Source organism: Erinaceus europaeus, chromosome 11, assembly GCF_950295315.1.
Source record: "Erinaceus europaeus chromosome 11, mEriEur2.1, whole genome shotgun sequence".
Lineage (NCBI taxonomy): Eukaryota > Metazoa > Chordata > Mammalia > Eulipotyphla > Erinaceidae > Erinaceus > Erinaceus europaeus.
In genome coordinates, this window is record NC_080172.1 from 92,126,417 (window position 1) to 92,147,929 (window position 21,513).

The 21,513-nt window shown below is 35.4% G+C and overlaps 1 protein-coding gene and 1 non-coding gene across 2 annotated transcripts in view; both read right to left on the reverse strand.

Annotated features, from left to right (window-relative positions):
• The window catches only part of NEGR1 (neuronal growth regulator 1), a 938,974-nt gene that overhangs the window by 855,850 nt on the left and 61,611 nt on the right, over positions 1-21,513 (reverse strand). The gene's annotated exons all lie outside the window — the stretch shown is intronic.
• On the reverse strand, positions 12,751-12,873 carry LOC132541648 (U6atac minor spliceosomal RNA). Its single transcript, XR_009552777.1, has one exon. It is a non-coding gene; the product is annotated as a U6atac minor spliceosomal RNA (small nuclear RNA).

Here is a 21,513-nt window from a genome sequence, read left to right on the forward strand (position 1 = left end):
TTCCAAGAAACAACTAATATAGAGTAACCTTGATTACCACTACCTTCAGAAACATTGTTTTTGTATGTTAAATAAAGATAAAACCATTTTAAATCAAAAGCTGCAAATAGAAAATTGAAAGCAGGCTTCCATCAGATTAAGAATATAAGCCACTCAAATAAGTATCTCTTGGGGTTTAGTTTCAGCTTATTATTTCTTTAAGCTACAGTTTATGCAGAGTTCAACTGCTTCCCTGAGATCATAAGTTATCATTTAGAGAAACTAATGCATTTCTGGTGGGGGAAAATCACCTCACTCTGAATGCAATCGAAAGAATCTCTCTCTCTCTCTTTCTCTCTCTCTCTCTCTGTCATGTGTATGGTATAATTATATAAGGCATCCTGGAATTATCAAGATCAAGAATATTTTCATCATTCCTACTTAATACCTCAGACCTTCATTCTCAAATTCAACCTCTCTCAAATAATGTCTCATAAAGCATCTGATACCAACTCCAACATTTTCACAATATAATAAAACAGTATTTTGTGAACTCACTTCAAATAACTATCCAAAAATTCCTCAGTTTTCATTATCTGTCTACAAATACTTAGTCAATTGAAAGTTTCATAAAAATTAGTGAAATTTAAATATTTTCTTTAGTTTTATAATTTACATATGTTGGGACCAGGGGCAATGGTGCACCCTGTAGAGTGCAAACATTACCATATGCAATGACCTGGGTTCAAATTTCTGGTCCCACTTGTGGGATGGAGGAGGAGAGGAAGCTTCATAAGCAGTGAAGAAGTGCTGCATGTGTCTCATTTTCTCTGACCCACCCCATTTTTCCCATCCTTCTTAATTTGTCTCTGTGTCTATGTAAGTAAGAGATAAGATAAAATTAGGTGAGATGACAAGAGACAAGATGAGACGAGATGGAGAAGATATGCCTACCCAGTGTGCTGAATTCATTTTGTAGGCTCAATCTCTGACATCACTTTACTCCAGAGTTGAGCAGTGCTCTGGCTTTATTCTCCCATCCCCCTTCATTTTTATTCTCCTCCCTTTAGTAAGTAAACAAAAGATTCATTTTGAAAAGGCGAAACTGATGAAATGAAAGAAAAAAAAATTTTAATAATGATTAGCAAGACTGTGGGATGAGAGGGGCAAAATTCCCACCACCAGAGTTCCACATTCCATCCCTTCCATTGGAAGCTTCCCTATTCTTTATCCATCTGGGAGTATGGACCAAAGATCTTATGGAGGTGCAGAAGGTGGGAGGTCTGGTTTCTGTAATTGCTTCTCTGCAGGGCATGGATGGGTATTGACATGTTGATGAATACTCCCTGCCTGTTTGTATCTTTCCCTAGTCAGTAAAACCCTAGCTTTCTGGGTTTTACTCTTCTTCATCTAAATTCACATAAAGTAGTTATGAGCCATCAATTTTGAGAGAAGAAAAACTAATACATTTTTCTCTTTCATTTTTTTTTGTACTTGAACAGTATGACTACCATAAGAAGAGAGGGAAATAAAGCTAACACTGACATATATGAAATAACTACAATTCAGTGAAGATCTAGAAAACATCACCACATTTATAGCAATTAAGAACATTTTTTGTTTTTACCTATAGTTATTACATTTTCTTTTCTTTTTTTTAGCAAGCTATTCAACTATTTTTTTTGATTTTCAAAATTTAATAAACTATTAACTATTTTATGTTAGTTTAATAGTGAGCATATGGTTCTATAACACTTTAATCCTGTTTTTAAATTAATAACCTACTCTCAGATATTTTTCCTCAGTCCTGGATTTAGTATGTAATTTTATAATTTAGGAATTTACCATATTATCTCTATTGAATTCTTCTTTATTGTTCTTAGTATAATTTCTGCTTCTGACCTTTTACAATATTCAACAGGTTAATGAAGTATAAACTCTCCAGTGGTTATATTATGCAAATAGATATTTTTTTCTGCAAGATTTTCATGTGATTCAGACTTATGCTAAACTCTCCATTAAATGGACTTATATTAATGAGGATTTTTTTCCTGACCCACTATTTTTAATAAAGGTATTAGACACTTCCTAATCCTTCAGCATCATTTCCAAATTTAGTGAACTTTAACAAATGTCAGTGAAAGGTTCACTGACAAATTAGAGGTGAGAAAAAGACAAACGAAAATACAAAAATGTTCAGGAGAGAAAGAATAAGAGAAAAATTTTGAAGCAACCAAATTATAAAGTAGTGAAAGTCTGGAACTATTAATAAAGATTCTAGCAGCTTATAGTTAACATGTAGTTTTTGAATAATAAGACTTTAATTATAAGGCTCTCAATATAGGGCCTTATGATATTTTGCATTTTTAAGAAAGATTGGTTATACTGAAAAATTAAAAATCTACAGTGGTTCATGGAAAGATACATTGAAATGTCCCTTACTAGTATTAATTAGGGATTCTATCACAAAAATATGGGTAGGGTTATATTTAGAAGCTGCTGACATGTGGGTAAATGTCTACCAGAAAGGCTGATTCTGGGTGATTCTAAAGTCTAATTATGATAATTTGTAGTGCAAATTTCTTCTCTGCCATCACTTTAAATGATTTTCTCCCAGCACTGTCTCTCTTTTGCATACAGAGGATATTGTTATAATTCACTCCTGACTATAACACTTGTAATTTACAAGTAGGAAAATTAATATATTCTCAAGAAACATTACAGAACATTAATGTGTTTGTAAAGAGAATATCCCCTATCTTCTCCTGCATCTAAGCCTCCAGCACTGTGAAAGTTTTGCATCATAATGGACCATTTGTTGCAGTTAGTAGGCCTATATTAATTTTTCCTTATCACCCAAAGTCTACAGTTCATATTATGACTTACTTTTGCTATATATACTGCTTTGCCATATGTATATATCAGCATGCATCTACAATTATAATATTATTTTTTAAAGTTTCAATGATCTGCATATACTGTGTTCTATTAACCCTTTCACCCTTCCTAATGTTTGACTTTCTCACAGTAACACTATGTTGGATAATTTTAAAATTCCATTTAAGTGAGATTTAAGTGAGATTTGAAAGACTCACTGGCATTTTCCAAGTAACCTAGCTAATCAGTTGCTTGGATTTGGAGTGAATTTATTTTGATCCTACTAAGTACATTTATTATAAAACATACTATGTTTTGTGAATGATAGCATAATTCTTCTTTTTAATGTTGAAATATCAAAAAGCCAGATAATTATTTTATATAAAATATAAAATTAAAATAGCTTTAAATCTATGATTTTATTACATCATAGTGATATAATAGTTGTAATGTAGGATACTGAATACTAGGGGCAGAACTAGGTAAGAGTTCACTGAAGTTTGGGAAGTTGTTTAAAATTTCAAGACATTATTTACATCATGGAGAATACTTTAAACACTGAGAAGCCTACAGATTAAGTCCAGATGTGGAACATTTAAGATTATTTTATAAATTAAAATTATTTTTAAGTATAATAGATAATTGTAATGATTAGATCTGTTTGTCAACTACCGACCGATGATGGCAGTCTAGGAATTAATTCAGGCAATGCTCATAATTGATCAGAAGCTAGTCATTATACAAACTAATGTACAGAGAAACAAAATTGCATCTATAAGTTATCACTGACTTCCTGGTTCCAATCAGTGCTTTTTTCACCTTTTCCTTTCTTCTGTTTATGATAGTGGCTAATGGAAATGTTTATACCCTTTTTGTAAATGTCTAAAATTGTTAATAATGTGATAGTATAATGACCGACAGAGGTTATCTAGGAAATGTTCTTCTACCAAAGTTCTAAAATAAGATACATTATAGGGGGGGGAAAGGAATTTGTTTCAAAGAAGTTTTTTTGCTGAGTAAAATTAAGACGCATGATTACAATTGATCTTTTTTTTAATTATTATTATCCTCAAAACCCTATTCTTCTGGTAATCTCCAGTATGTTCTCTCAATTTATGAGTTTGTTTTTGCTTAAGTTAGTTTGTCCATCTGCTTTTTCTGTCTTCTAAATATCAATAAAATCACACAGTAATACTTTTCATCGTATTTATGTGGCTCAAAAATGTTTTAATTTTATACAATTCTGCACTTAAATCTCCTTTATGAATTACTGTCATTCACTTTTGTGATGTTATGATATATACTTCATATGATTTTATATAATTTTCTGTCTGAACATATGCATTAGCTAACATTTTTTTTTGTATTTGTAAACTTTTTTTTTGCCTCCAGGGTTATCACTATGAATCCACTGCTCCTGTGGTCATTTATTCTAATTTTTATTTTTTTGATAGAACAAAGAAAAATTGAGTGGAGAAGAGAAGGTAGAGAGGGAGAGAGAAATATAGATACCTGCAGACCTGCTTCATTGCTTATGAAGCAATCCCCCTGCAGGTGGAGACCAGGGGGCTCAAATCAGGATCCTTACTGGTTCCGTACACTTGTACTGTGTGAGCTTAATCCAGTCTGCCACTACCCAGTCCCCCACTTGTAAACATTTGTAAATTTTAATTTTTTATTTGATTTTACCATTTTAGTAATTAGATGTTTTGTTCCAGTAGGTGGCACTGTGGTTTTAGTTTTAGGTTACTATATCAAAGTAGAAGGAGGGGAAGGGAGGAAGTAGTGATAGGCAAAAAAAAAAAAAGATTCCAGATCACAATCATAGGTGAGCAGATGAAAAGGTTAGATCAATCACAACCCCGCCCCAACCCCCAGGCTAAAAGTTAAACAAATCTCAGTCTGGAAACACAACCTTCATTGTTGTCTTTCTCAGGACCATAGTCTACGTAACAGACCACTGGTTTTGCTTGTTCTTCTTCTAACGTTTGCCCTTCTTCCGTAGCCAGTCAACAGCGTCAGCTTGAGCCTGATGTAAGTTTCAAGACCTCCTTTGAATCTGGAGAGGTGGCAGTCGTTGACTATGTGGGTCATAGTCTGTCTGGAGCCACAGGGGCAGTTCGGGTCATCTCTGGCTCCCCAGCGATGGAACATAGCGGCGCACCGGCCATGGCCTGTTCGATAGCGATTGAGGAGGGCCCAATCATAACGTGCTAGGTCAAAGCCGGGTTGACGCTTGCAGGGGTCTGTGATGAGGTGTTTTGCTTGTAGCACAGTAGAAGCTGTAGTTCTATAATTTACCATCTTAGTTGTCATTCCCAAGTGCCAGTTCATTTCTTCTCCATTGTGGAACTTAGTGGTTTAGGATGAGTGGTTTACTTGTTTCTACATTTTCTGAGAAGATTATAATAGGTGTACTGATCTGGCTATCTTTCTTGGCTCAGGTAACTCCATGAGCCTTAAATTTGATACTAAATGTTTAATATGAAGTCAAACTTGCAGTGGGACATGGGCACTGTGAATTCACTTACATGTAAAATAGGAAAGAAGGATAGATTGATGATGATGATAGATAAATAGACAGATATAAAAGTTTGTCCTATTGTTTGACCTTAGACCCCATTCCAGAAAATCTTGACACAAAACTTCTAAAGCTTTTGCCAGTTTCTAATTGATAAGAGGAGTGAGATCATCTTTTGCTATACTGAAGTGAATCTGGATGACTCATGGATGGTTCATGGATGTGGGGTGGTCACTAAGAAGACATGATTACAATTTCCAATACACTCCCTTTTCTCTAGAAAGGGAAGTACATCTAGAAACAAAGTTAATAATTAACCATTTCTATATAAAGAAACCTTCTGGATTAATGTACCAAGTAGGTAAAGCACTTAACTCTATAAGCATAGAAGTTCTTGGGCATGGATCCCCTCATATCTATCTGTCCATCCACCTATCCATCTATCTATCTATCTATCTATCTATCTATCTATCTATCTATCTATCTATCTATCTAATCTGTCATCTATCTCACTGGCCATTCCTTTGTATTCCTATTGACATCCTTTAATAAACTAGAATGTGTAAGAAAATATTTCATAATTTCTTTAAGTTACTCTAACAAATTAATAAAAATCCAAAAGGGGATATAGTAATGAGGACTTCTGTATGTTGCCAACTTGGTCAGAAATTGTGGGTATGCTGGGGAACTATTACTCACATCCCAAATGGAGGTTGGGGTGGGGGATTCAGCCACATGAGTTTGAACTCCTAAATTGTGGGATCTGAGACAATCTCAAGGAAGGCTATGTTACAGATTAATTGAATTTAAAGAAAAAACAAGTGGTGTCTGGAGCACTGCTAAATGGAGTGGGGACAACCAACACCCATACATACACAAACATTTTAGTTGGCTCTAGAACAACGTTCCAGTATTTCTTTGGTTTGTACATCTCTAGAACCCTTATGTACATATTAGCAATGAGTAATATTTATAAGCATAAAACATAAGTCCATAATTTTCCTCTCTAAGTTTTAATATAGTTGTAATAATACTATACATAATTCTCTATGAAATTTAGTCCCTTGGGTTTTTTTAAATAGGGTAACAAATATTTTCCATTCACTATATAACTACATAGCTATCTTTAGCATATTTACTTAAAACAAATATGAAAATTAAGCATCAATTCTATCTAAGTATTGACAGAGTTCTAAGAATTATACCAGTCACTCGGAATATACACTCCTAAGAATTTGCCATCAGTGTACTCAAACTTTAATGTAAAGCACAAGAGTCTATGAAGATGCAGAGAAGGAACATGAAACCAAGCCTAACTGCAGAACGATGCCAAACTCAGTCTTCTGTAAAAGAGTGAGTAGAGGTTATTGAGTAATAGATAGCTGGATATAGTTTGATGAGTATTCACAGACAATGGAGACTTGGAGAAAAGCAATGAATGGCTTCAGAAGGAAAAGAAAACTCAGATTTTAAAATATTAAAAAAAAAATAATCTGGAATTTTGATGTTAGATAGTGGCAAAAATTTTAGGAGGCCAGTAGAGAACACAAATTACCATGTGCAAGGACCTGGGTTCAAGCCCCTCACCTCCACCTACCAGAGGAGAAGCTTACATGTGATGAAGCAGTGCTGCAGATGTCTCTCTTTCACTCCTTCTCCCTTCTCTCCCTATTTCTCTATGTCTACTAGAAAAAAAACAAAAAAAGAAAAAATTGCCACAAAAAATTGGGATCAGGTGAGTCATCATGCAGGTGTAGAACCACAGCAAAAACCCAGGCAGAAACGGAATACTATGTAGCTGTTAAAAATAGCAAAGTTCTTTGCAATACCATGGTCAGAGCTTGAAGGCATTATGGTGAGTGAGACACATGAGAAAGAAAGAGACCAATACCAATTGCTCTCACTGACAGTTGGAACTTAAGAACAAAGAACAGTAAGGGAAAACATAAGGTAAACCTATAATGGGGTGTGGTGTATTATACCAAAGCAAAGGACTCTGGGGAAGTAACAGGATGAAGAGACAGTGGGATCTTGTCGTATCTCCCAGACACCAATCAATGAAATTAATGGTTGTGACTATGTGTTAAAGACTATACCGTAACCATTAACCCCCCCTCCCACTAAAATAAAATAAAAATAATCCAGGTGGATACAATAAAAATAATAAATAGTAGGCTTTATTGGCTAAATCATGAAGTGGGAAATGAACTGGTGTTTGCAGTTACAAGCAACAAATACAGGAGTCCTATATGCCTTTATATATGTCCTTGGAGAGAACACTGGAAGGCCAGAAACAGTAAGATAAGAGGCCTAACAAGTAGATTGGTGATTATGATGTAGGAGCCAGACTTCAGTGAAAAATCAATTAAAAATTGAGAACAGTTAGGATATGGTGTTAATACTAAGTGAGCACTTGTACACAAAAAAAGTGAGAAACTCAAAAATGATCACCCCCATCATATTCAGAATAATGAAGCTTACTATAAAATTTAAATGGGAAAGAGTTCAGCCAATATTTTTTCCTAAGTATTTTATAGTTTCTATTCTAATATCCAAATCCTTGATCCTTTTGGAATTTACTTTTGTGTCTGGTGAAATGTAGTGGTTCAGTTTCATTCTTCTGCAAGTTTTAACCCAATTTTCCCAACACCATTTGTTAAAGAAATTCTGCTTTCTTCATTTAATAGTTTGAGCCTCTTAGAATTTAGATGGCCAGAGGTGTGGGGCTTATTTCTGGGCTCTCAATTCTGTTCCACTGGTCAGCATGTCTATTTTTGTTCCCGTCTCAGGCAGTTTTGATTATAGTGGCCTTATAATATAGTTTGAGATGTAGGAGTGTGATGCCTCTAGTTAATTTCTTTCTCTCACAAGATTGTTTTGGCGATTCTAGGTGTTTTCTTACTCTACATAAATTTTTGTAGCTATTGTTCTATTTTTTTAAATTTTTTTTCTTCTTTTTTTAATATTTATTTTATTTATTTATTCCTTTTTGTTGCCCTTGTTTTTTTTTTTAATTGTTTTAGTTATTATTGTTGTTGTCGTTGTTGGATAGGACAGAGAGAAATGGAGAGAGGAGGGGAAGACAGAGAGGAGGAGAGAAAGATAGACACCTGCAGACCTGCTTCACCGCCTGTGAAGCGACTCCCCTGCAGGTGGGGAGCCGGGGGCTCGAACTGGGAGCCTTATGCCGGTCCTTGTGCTTTGCGCCACCTGCGCTTAACCCGCTGCACTACAGCCCGACTCCCCTATTGTTCTATTTTATTAAAACAAAATTGGTGGTACTTTGATAGGGATTTCAATAAATTTGGATATGGCTCTGGATAGAATATTCATTCTGATAATGTTGAATCTTTCAGTCCATGCACATGGGTATCTTTACAATTCTTTGTGGCTTTTCTTATTTCCTCTAAGACTCATAGTTTTTAGTATGCATGTCCTAAACTTATTTTTTAGGCTTACTCCTAGGTATTTTATTGTTTTTATTGCTATAACCAATGGAACTCTTTTCTAGATTTCTTCTTATTCTGACTTAGTGTTTGCATAAAGGAATGCCACCGGATTTTGTATGTTAATTGTAGCCTGATACCTTACTATATTGCCTGATAATTTCCAGGAGTTTTCTGCTAGATTCTTTAGGTTTTTCTATGTATACTATCACATAAATTAGGTGTTACTATTATTGTTATTTTACACATTAACATAGTTAGACATAGAAAAGGCATCAAGGGCTATGGATCAACCTGTCAACAACCATGTCCAGCAGAGAACTAATTACAGAAGGCAGATCTCCCACCTTCTAAAGAAGCACCTCATAAAGATCTTTGGTCCATTCTTCCAGGGTGATAAAGAATAGGGAAGCTTCATAGTAGCATCTGAAGTTTCCCTATTCTTTATCCCTCTGGGAGAGATGCTACCATGACACCAACCTGACTTCCCTTGGCAGATGACCTCACCAATGTGTCCTGGTGCCCCACTTCCCCAGAGCTCTACCCCACTAGAGAAAGAGAGAGACAGGCTGGGAGTATGGATCGACCTACCAACACCCATGTTCAGTGAAGAAGCAATTACAGAAGCCAGACCTTCTACCTTCTGCATCCCATAATGATCCTGGGTGCATGCTCCCAGAGATATAAAGAATAGGAAAGCTATCAAGGGATGGGATGGGATATGGAGCTCTGTTGGTGGGAATTTTGTGGAATTGTACCTCTCTTATCTTGTTAATATTTCTTTTTTATATAAAAAAATAAGAAAGCTTCCAATGGAGAGAATAGGATATGGAACTCTGGTGGTAGAAACTTAATTGTATGGAACTGTATAACTCTTATCCCACAATCTTGTTGACTAATACTAAATCACTAATAATGAAAAGATCCAAGTTCCATAAAATAATAAATAAGTGAAAGAAAAGAGAATCAAAAAAGAATAGGGAAGCTTCCAATGGAAGAGGTGTGATATGGAACTTTGGTGGTGGGAAATGTATGGAACTGTATCTCTCTTATCCCCAAATCTTATTGATCATTATTAAATAACTCACAAAAAATAAAATAAGTAGAAAATCAATTACTGAGGTTACACAGTTAGCAATTTGCAGATTCAAGATTCAGATCCAGGTACAAATGTTGTGATACACAAATAAATAAATAGGAAAAGTCAAGAATTACTGAATTGAGTACACTGAAGTGCCTCCATTTGAGGATGAGAAGCAAACTTTTAGTAGTAGAAGAAGTAGTTTAGTACCATAGGTTAACCATTTTTATTGTTGGACAATTATTTATAATATTTTATTATCACAATGCTATATTATAATTATTGTATATATGTTGTTATTTTTATTAACAATATATGAAAGCAACAATGTCTGTACTAGTTTTATTCACTGTACAACTAATCACTTTTCTTATCCAAGCCTTCTAAAAATTTCAAGTTAGAGCTGAAGAGATAGTTCAATGACTAAGAAATTTGTTGGTCATATGTGCAGCCCCGATTCAAGTCCTAGCAGGATGGTGCTTTGGCAATGAAGGTAACATTTCCGGTGCTGGGGATATCACTTCCTCTCTCCGGGTTTCTAGCTCTTTATTCAAATGATAAAAGGAACCCAGATTGGTAAAAATCTCACTTTCATGAGAATGCAAAGGCACCAATAAATAAAATAATAATATTACACAAAAATGTCAATACATTCACAAATGACTTACACCATATCAGAGAGCTTCTACAATGCAGGTAGAAGGCCAACAAGTTCGGTGTTTATAAGTACACAATGACACTGAGAAGCTGCATAACTGCTATTTTACAGATCTAAACAATGGGCTTTAAACAAAAGCCATGGCTTTATAAAACGTTGGGAGTCTTTACAATTAAGGACACTAAATCAAAGATAGTAAAAAAAAACTTTCCTTGATGTCTTCCAAAAATAATTTTAATGAAAAACATTGCATGAGGGACCAGGTGGTGGTGCACCTGGTTGAAAGCACATATTATAGTGTTCAAGGACCCAGATTCGAGCCCCGAGTCCTCATTTGCAGGGGAAAGCTTCACAAGAGGTGAAGCAGGTCTGCAGGTGTTTCTCTTCCTCTCTATCTCCCCACCCTCTCGATTTCTGGCTGACTCTATCCAATAAATAAAGATAATAAAAAAATTCTCAAAAATTAAAAAATAAAACAAACATTGCATGAGTTTATTTAGTACAGTGAGACTGTTAGTCAAGGATATTAAATAGCACAGTTTTTCTTTTTCCCTCTGTGTATTGTAATTTTTAGTGGTTAAGTGTTTAGACTCAAGAGTACATTTTGCAAATATAACCAAAATAATGATCCTTCTTTTCTCTTTTCTGCTGTCCTCAACATTTAATTTAATTTTAAAAGTCCCAGATGTTTAATTTGTGATCAACAGTCAATTGTATTTTGTGACTTTAATGGTCAGTCTCTAAAGATCTAGTATTCCATTTGCTGGCCTGCTTCTCTGAACCTCACACATCCCTTGACTTCAGAATCCCAATTAGTTCTTCTCTCCTTGGCACCTTGTCACAGCACTTCCCTTGCCCTCTACTGATTTTGCTTGACAGCTTGCATGAGTAAGTAGGCTAAATCAGGACACCAGTGACTCACAGAAGCTTGAGGCCTCTCACAGCTCTTCTAGTTTAGATTGTATCTAGCAATGTTGTAACACATCCTCTGCATTGGTGTGTTAGGAGAATCCCTAGCACTAATAATTATCCACTTATCAGATACACTGTGTACAGATTTTTATCATCATGCCAGCTACATTTTAAAGTAAAAGTATGCCTAGGATTTACTCAGTCATCTAATGAAACAGATCAAAGAATGTTATCAAAAAAGCATCAGCTGTAGAATTTCTAACACCACCTTATTATTATCATTATCACTGATGGTTTTGTTGACATTATCCTAACTATGTTAGGTCAAAAATTAAAAAAGGAAACCCAGGGAGTTGGGCAGTAGTGCGCTGCCGGGTTAAGCACAAGTGGCGCAAAGTGCAAGGACTGGCCTAAGGATTCCGGTTAGAGCCCTTGACTCCCCACCTGCAGGGGAGTCACTTCACAGGCAGTGAAGCAAGTCTGCAGGTGTCTTTCTTTTCCTCTCTCTGTCTTCTCCTCCTCTCTCCATTTCTCTCTGTTCTATCCAACAATGATGACATCAATAACAACAACAATAACTACAACAATAAACAGGGCAACAAAAGGGAAAGTAAATAAAAAAAAACCCCAGGAAACCCAAATACCAAAGACAAGTGACCTATATTAAAACACTTATTATGTCAAGAATAAAATGAAAGCATGCAGAAGAGCACAACTGGAAGGACAAAACACTTTATGTACTGATCTACTTCAAAATATTCATTGTAAGTTTGTATGACTGATGAAACAATGACAGCAGATAATTTAATGATTTAAATTATGGGCAGTCATCATGAAATAAAAAAATAAGGGCATGTGTCATTCATGTGTCTATTCATATATGTGTGAAAATAAGACATATTCTGAATAAGTACTATAACAACACAATAGTTTATATAGTGTAGTACCTAACAGGATTTGACAGTATTTATTAACTTAATTAAAAAGGAAATTGTAGAGTGTTTAATTTATTTTTTCCCGGTCATTCTAGATATAGTTTAACTAATAAATTTTTAAAAATTATTTTCCCTTTTTAAAAAATATTTTATTTATTTTTAGAGACAGAGAACAATCGAGAGAGGAGGGTTGGTAGAGAGGGAAAGAGGCAGAGGGACACCTGCAGCCGTGCTTCACCACTTGTGAAGCTTCCCCCCTGCAGGTGGGGACCAGGGGCTTGAACCTGGATCCTTGTGCACTACAGCATGTGCACATAACCAGGTGTGCCACTGCCTGGCCCCCAAAACAGCGGTTAGATGCCATGAAGTAGGTGGCAATGCCTTAACCATATGTGTGTTGCAGGCCGAATCCTCTTCCATCCTTGTCAAGGGGAGTGCTAACCTTCTCTGCATTCATAGAACAAAAGATAGACACCTGCAGACCTGCTTCACCGCCTGTGAAGCGACTCCGCTACAGGTAGGGAACCTGGGGCTCGAATTTGGATCCTTAGGCAGGTCCTTGCACTTAGCGCCACCTGCACTTAACCCACTGCGCTACCGCCCAGACTCCCTTATTTTCCCTTTTGTTGCCCTTGTTGTAGTTATTATTGTTGTTATTGATGTCGTCATTGTTAGGACAGAGAGAAATGGAGAGAAGGGAAGACAGAGGGGGAGAGAACGACACCTGCAGACCTGCTTCATGGCCAGTGAAATGACTCCCCTGCAGGTGGGGAGCCAGGGGCTCAAACCTGGATCCTTAAGGACAGTCCTTGCGCTTAGCAACATGTGCGCTTAACCCACTGCACTACCGCCCAACTCCCATCTTATATTTTTATAATATTCACATTAAGTGGCTTACTATGCTATCTGTAGAATATTTAATTTTTTATTTTGTTACAGGATAACAATACTTAATAAAAAATACAATATTTTAAATCTACAAATGAATTATCTATCACTACAATGATTTATATAGCTTCAAGAGGCTTCTTTACATGAGCTAATAATTGGATTTTTTTTTAATAAAGGTGAGTAGAAATCTTCCTGTTCATTCCAAAAGTAATACCAAGGAATTACAAAAGGGCCAAAGTACAAGCAATCCTTCTAAATCTATCTTCAAACTATATACATTTCCCTCCCCTTAAGAAAGACAACTGGCATGATTCCTTGTTAGTTACCACTGTTCTACCATTATTCATGTTTAAACTTATAAATGGCCTACATTTTTGTATACTCTGAGGCATACCATTGTCTTAAGATCTAGAAATTACTGTAAATTACACATTCATAAAATCAATTCCAATGATTTATTTTTTGGGGGGAAGTTAATGGGTTATATATAGTGCAGTTGTTGATAATGGGTTCAATCTCTCATCTCCCTGTGATAGCTGTCTGCAAAACATCCTCAACCCCAACTTGGTCCATTTCCACCATTAATCACCAAGACTCCATGGCGTTTTCAGATGCTTGAAGTATTTGAGGCAATTACACAATTTTAAACACGTTTCTTGCTTTTTAGTTTCTGTGTTGTCCTAATAATCATTTTAGGACAATTATATTCATTCTTCTCATTTATTCACTTACAGGCTTTTCTCAGAATTTGGTTAATGTATCTATTAGATTCTTTACAACAGATCAATACTCAGACAACTAGATCAAACTTTAATATTTCATCTCATAATGAGATGTTAAAATTTCTCATGCTTCTCTTTATAAATTCCAACTCTTTCTTTCCATTGTCTGCTAGAAAATATTATTTATACATTTCTCTGTTATTATAAGTAAAGTTCAGCAAATTCAAGAATAAAATCTTTCTCCCAGCACTCCAGACTATTTCTCTTTTTTTTTTTTTTTTTTTTTTTTTTTGCCTCCTGGGTTATCGCTGGGGCTTGGTGCTTGCACCATAAATCCACTGCTCCTGGAGGTTTTGGTCTCCCCCCCCCCCTTGTTGCCCTTGTTATTTTATTGTTGTTGTGGTTATTATAATTGTTGTCACTGATGTCACTGCTGTTCGATAGAACAGAGAGAAAAGGAGAGAGGAGGGGAAGACAGAGAGGGGGAGAGAAAGATAAGACACATGCAGCCTTGCTTCACTGCCTGTGAAGCGAACCCCCTGCAGGTGGGGAGCTAGGGGCTGGAACCAGGATCCTTGCCAGTCCTTGAGCTTTGCGCCATGTGCAGTTAACCTGGTGCGCTACCACTCGACCCCCATACTATTTCTTAATATTCATGTTGTTTACTCATTCTCAGACATTTCCCCTGTCTGGAATGAGTTAGGAAGTTTACTTACTCTTCATTTCCAATGTGTCCCACAATATTTGCCCGGCTAGCTTCTCGAGTGGGAGATAGACGACTGACCAGGGACTCATGGCTGAGCTGGGAATGCAGTTCAATCTTTATTGAGCAGGAATGCAATGCAATCTATCTAATCTCTATTCATTATAAAATCCTGTCCTTTATATCTCCTGAGGTGGAAGTGTCAGGTCAGAAAAGGAAGTACGTAGGATAGGGGGTGGGGAGAAGGAAAAAGTGCAAGCGCTTGGAAGTATCAAGCTTGCATCTAACCAGTAGGGATTAAACCAATGCCGTGTAGGCAGGGCGGTTCTCAGGTAAAGCAGTGATTATGTAAATAGACCACAGCGTTAAGCAATGCAAGCATGATGATCAAAATAGAAGGGGTCTTAGACGCAGAATTAGAAGCAGACCAACAAATATTCTTTAATTTCTTTACTAGTATGGATTTCTCAAATGTTATACATTCACAAAATAGTAACAAGTTCACTTCCCAACATTTGACCCGTCACACAACATTCAAGTTTTCCCTGCAAGCCAGATTAATCCTTGATCTAGTTCTTATATATTTTATCTCAAAAAAGAATAAAGAGAGAAAGAAAAGAAAAGGTATAAGGAAAACAAAAACAAGTATGATATTAGTTCTGATCTGCTGACTGTCTTGCACATATTTTGGCAATAACACCCACCTGTGTCCTATGGCATTCTTATCTCAAATACCACCTTTCCCTCTGACTATTCAAATTTTATCCATGTTTCATGATCTGGGTGGGAGTAAGAAGAGAAAAATTTCAAGCTTCCCTGTAAAGGTGGTATTTCACAAAGTATAGTTGACTGACTGTTCTTAGATGCATACTTGCAGGCCCAGCCTGGTATTTACTCCAAGATCAAATTTTCCCAACATTATGCAAATAAATTACAGAGTATGAGGACTATATTTTGGACTAATTTTTACTGTTTTGATTCTCTTCTGGTGTTAAATCATGGATTTCACATCAAAGCCAAAACTACCTCAGATCTGTTTAAACATTCTAAGGATTGTTTCTTCATTCATGTGTCATCATTCCACCTACATTTCCGCATTTGTAAGTATGAATGTCCTCCTATCAATTTCTTTTTTTTAAATATATATTTTTAAAGACTTTATTTATTTAGTAATAAGAAAGATAGGAGGAGAGAGAAGGAACCAGACATCACTCTGGTACATGTGCTGGCGGTGATTGAACTCAGTACCTCATGCTTGAAAGTCCAAAGCTTTATCACTGCGCCACCTCCCGGACCACCTCCCTGTCAATTTCTACTCCATTCCTTTGATTTCTCACGCAAGAAGCTCCTCTAAAAATACTGCATAACCAATCCTGGACTAATGATTACTTTTGGGGAATCTAAACTGATAAATATTCTAAATGCCCATTATTCACCAACAGTTTCTGCCTAATACTAAGTTCTAAGAACATGTCAATGAATGAGAGTTACTTTAACTTTAGAATTCATATTTTAGTATTAGTGATACTCATTTTCATTAAGCAAAATTTGATAATTCATAAACCCCAGAGTTCTGTAAAATGTACAAGTACTTGAGGAGAAGTTATTTTTTTTCTGCCAGAGTATAAACTATAAAAGATTTTTAAAAATGAACTGACATTTAAGTTTGTCCTTCAAGTATGAATAATATTTTCTAAATTGGAAAATAGTGATAGAAAAGGAGGTTGGAAGAGGGCACTCCAATGAGAAATATCAAAATGAATATAGATAAAGTTATATGGAAGTAAATGACACATCAAAGAAATATAAAAAAACCTTAGCTTTGGTTGAACTATAATGAAAATCATCTATTTCCAAGGGCATTTTTATTGAATTACTTTCTTTAAACTTTTTCTTATTTGTCTTGACAGATAAATGCTCATTCCCTCTTCAGAGCTGCTTAAGAAAAGAACCCCGGGCTTTATAGAGTGGGCAGTTCTTGTGCTGATGTTGGAAGAAGCTTTGAGAGAAAGTCAGAGCTGCACATGCCACAAGCAAGAATGAATAAAACAAACAAAAAAAAACTTCTGAAGATAGTTCAGTATAGAGATTGATCTCTATGCACATTTATATCATTAGCAACAATGGCAACACCATGGGTAATATAGAGTTTTAGACTGCAAGGTCTAGAAATATTTACAAAGAAAGCACATAAAGACATTTAGAAAATAGGAGATGCTAAATAATATAGCAAGGGAGAAATCTGGCTGAATTAATGGGACAATGTATGCATAAGAGAACTGAGAAGAAAGAAAGAGGGGAAGAAAGAAAGAAGGAAGGAAGAAAGAAAAGAAGGAAGGAAAGGGAAGGGAAAGGATAAGTTATATAAATTAAGAGAATCATAACTTACAGCTTTGGAAAGAAAAATATCGCATGAAGGCACAATGACTATACTGACTATACAATGACTATACAATATCTCAGTATTATACTAAGTAAGTGAAAACATATTTAGTTGACCTCATTCAATGCTCTAAAAATAATATTAAGGGGAGTCGGGCAGTAACGCAGCGGGTTAAGTGCACTTGGTGCAAAGCACAAGGACTGGCTTAAGGATCCCAGTTCGAGCCCCGAGCTCCCCATCTGCAGGGGAGTCGCTTCACAGGCAGTGAAGCAGGTGTCTATCTTTCTCTCCCCTTCTTTGTCTTCCCCTCCTCTCTCCATTTCTCTATGTATTATCTAACAATGATGACATCAATAACAACAACAATAACTACTATAGCAAGGGGAACAAAAGGAAAAATAAATAAATAAAATTTTTAAAAGTTTCTCCTAAAAATAATAAGAAAAGGACAGAATTGGATAGAAATAAAAGTGGCCTAGATATGTACTATTGACTTATTTTTTCTCTCTTCTTGTTACTAAAGAATAGCTAAACATACATGTTAATTGCAAATATGCACTTATATTATTAAATAACAATATTACTGTTTCATCAAGAAAACTGACAAATATATTAGAGAAAGAGAGAGAGAGAGAGATACCAGAACACTGCTTAGCTTTGGCTTATGGTGCTGGGGACTGAACCAAGGAACCTGGAGTCCCAGGCATGAGAATGTTTTGCATTACCATTATACTACTGGCCCAGCCCAATAATTTAGCTATTTTTTGTGGTAGTGTCTTCATCTGTACAGGTGGAGGAAGACAATATTTACCCATAGGAATGTTAATACAATTAAATTATATGCTATAGAATAGTTTTTGGCTCAGTTATATCACACAGGAACTCCTAACAGGGACTATTAGTAGTAATTTAATATTCTTTAACAAATAACTAAACATCTCTCAACTTAAAATATATTAAATAATTATTCATTTATTATTGGACAGAGACAGAGAGAAAGTGAGAAAGGAGGGGGGTGGTAGAGAGAGAAAGATACAGAAACAGCTGAAGCTCCACCACTTGTGAAGCTTTGCCCTGCAGGTGGAGACCAGGGGCTTGACTCCAGGTCTTTGGGGACTGTAATGTATGTGCTTACCCAGGTGAGCCACTGCCTGGCCCCCCCAACATAATATTTTTAAGCTGGAGATAACAATATTTTCTTTTGATGTTATAAGAAAAAATAAGAGCAAAGCAAGTGGCAGGGTACCTGATATATGACAGGCTTTTAAGGCATGCTTCTGTTCCTCTTTTTTTCCCCTCTCTCATTCTCTTTTACTTTCCCTTATTAACCATATTGTTAGTGTCATTTTGTCCATGATTATATAAATTAATGCCTATTTGATAAGACTATAATCTGAATAATGCTCCTAGTAAAAGCAATTGAATTATGCAGCTCAATGTTCCTTTGCCTTAAAAAATAATTATTATAGGGAAGACTGCATAGTAGTTCAACTAAATATGAGAGTGTCCAAGAGCTGAAATTTCCAAAGCAATGGATCCTGTATGGACATGCCTTTTGTGACTGACTTCATAAACTTAACAATTATTTTTGCAGGGTCTGAGAACTGAGAAACAGTAAGAGCTATTTCTACCCAAAAGAACTATAGAATGGTGGAACTATAAGAAGAAGAAAAACTGAACAAATAAAAACAAAATTCATTCAGTTGTTCTCATGCATTAAATGGGGCTTTCTACCATGAACCTTTTCTACTTGAGGTCACCAACCTACCCTATGACCTAGCAATTTGTCTCTTGGGAATATATCCTAAGGAATCAAACATACTGACTCTATGTTTCATTAGTTTATAAGTATAGCTATATATATGATAAATTAAATCCAAATTTCTCATTGATATGCCATGTGTATCGGTACTGATTAACACACTAATATTATCTCATTAATATCATCTCTTATTTTCCTGATATAAAATAATTTAGTGAAATGATTTTTTATCACTGTAATTTGGGTGGTGGGGGAGATAGCAGAGACTTCTATGCCTGAGACTCCAAGGTCTCAGGTTCAATCCCCCACACCACCATAAACCTGAGCTGAGCAGTGCTCTGGAAAACAAAACAAAACAAAACAAAAACTGAAAAGTGTTATGCATGTACAAACTATTGTATTTACTGTCAAATGTAAAACATTAATCCCCCAATAAAGGGGGAAAAAAGAAAAAAATCACTGTCACTTAAGTAAACTGTATTTAAAAAATAGTACTGGGAAGTTGGTTGATCTATAAGTAAACATAGTGCATGGTTAAGGTCCTGAGTTTTATCCCTGATATACAATATGCATACTACGCTGTAGTGATGCCAGACATAGTATGGATGTGTGTGTGTGTGTTTGAGTGTGTATATGTATGCTTGTATGAATTTATGTATGCATTTTTTTTCATTATTGCTGAGGCTTCACCACTCTGGTGAAGACAGAAAAAGAGGGAGAGAGATAAGGACACTAGCATTTAAGCTGACCCCAGTGATGATGGGGCCAGATCACATTTAGGTCTTATACATGATAAAGCAGCCACCTTTGTCAAAGTGAACTATCTTGAAAATCCTATTTATATTAATTTAGTCTTAATATTTTTTGTTATTGTCTTGGGAGATGGTGTCATAGTTGGAAAAAGGACTAGAAAGCTGGATCAGGGAAGACAGTAGCTCCCAAATATGGGGAAAGTATATAAATACTATTAACTGTAAATCCCATCTATTTGATCTGGGGCCCATATTCAGCATCAGAGCCTCTGGATCCCTGTAGGTCTGAGCTCGCATTCTGTGGTCACGGCTAGGAACATATCCTTGTGCTGATACAAGTAAATGAAATCCAAATACATATCATAGACTACATTTGAACTGTGACTCAAAATGGGACAGCATGTAACCTAAATAAGACATTTCAAGAGAAGGTAAGGCATTGGGTAGATCATGAATGTCAACCATAGCTCTGTTGGTTTGACCATACAAGAAGGAGAGGAATAAGGCTGATCCAGCATTTCAAGTGACTAAAAGCAGCACCTGTTCATAGTGCCACTGTACTTGTCCACAGAGTAATAATTCAGAAATGAATTTCAAGCCCTTTCAGTACTCCACATAATCCCACCTAAAGATCTTTCTGCTTATCCTTGTGTATAGATGTTGTTTTATCTCATTTGAAAAGTATAGTGTTTGCCTATTTTATTGTAAAAAGATACATTTATAGTTTTGAAATATTACAAAAATTTCATTTAAATGGGTGACTCAAGCATGTTGGTTTAAATTAAACCACATGCTTGGGATATTCATGGAGCAATGTAAGGACTCTATTTTATGAAAATGCAGGGTTCTGAGCAGCAAAATTTAATCTAGAGGCACTTGTCCTCAGCCATGCGAGACAAGATGTATTAGCCATGAATGGACTGCAGCAGTGCTACTTGAGTTTCTTTAATTTTCTAAACCAAGATCGTAAAAAGAATCAGTGGCATTGAATCCCACTGGCTATGGAAAAAGAAAAAAAAGCACTGCTCAGAGATAAAGAACAATTTCTTCTGCTTTGAAAGAGAGCAGTTTTGGCAGATAGTAAAATACATCACAGTATAATACACTTTTGGAAGAACATTACAAAATATGGACTCTTTTCTTTAAAGTTTAAAATTACTGATTCACTATACATTTACAAAGAAAAGGAAAATGATAGCATTAATTGCAAATTATAAATATTAAAATGGAAATTATAGTCTAGGAGAGTATATGCATATGAGACATTCTTACCAGTGATTCAATAGGAAAGAGAATATTTCACTGATGAAACTAAAACACTAATTCAGTTTCAAAGACTCTACATACTACAACTAGTAAATCAGATTTGGTATCACCAGATTAAAATGGTGACTTTCATGTTATTTTTTTATTTGCCAAATGACAGTTTATATATTTTGAAGTTGATTGTATCCAGATACATAGATTGTTTATAATTTCCTGGGACTTAGTATGGAGCAATAGGGATAATTTTGCCTCAGTTATAGATCCTGCTTTATATAGTCTTTTTCTTCTTCTTTTTTTTTTTTTACTATAAGTAAGGTTACTGCTAACTTGATTATGTCTTTCTTGCTTTTTATTCTAATTCAATATACCAATAAAACTTAACATTTTCCAAAGCAAAAGAGCATCCATTTCCGGCATTTGAACTTCATGAGGACAGAAATACACACTTTTTTTAATGTTATAAAGTGCTTGATGTTTTTAACTGTCAAGCATAAAATTATATCTAAAATCCTAGTTAATTTTAGTTTGACTTATTCTTTTATGATATATAATAGTCCCGACTTATTTTCTTATTATCTAGTGATCTTGTAAAGGGAGATCAAGATCTAGATCTAGGACTAGATTT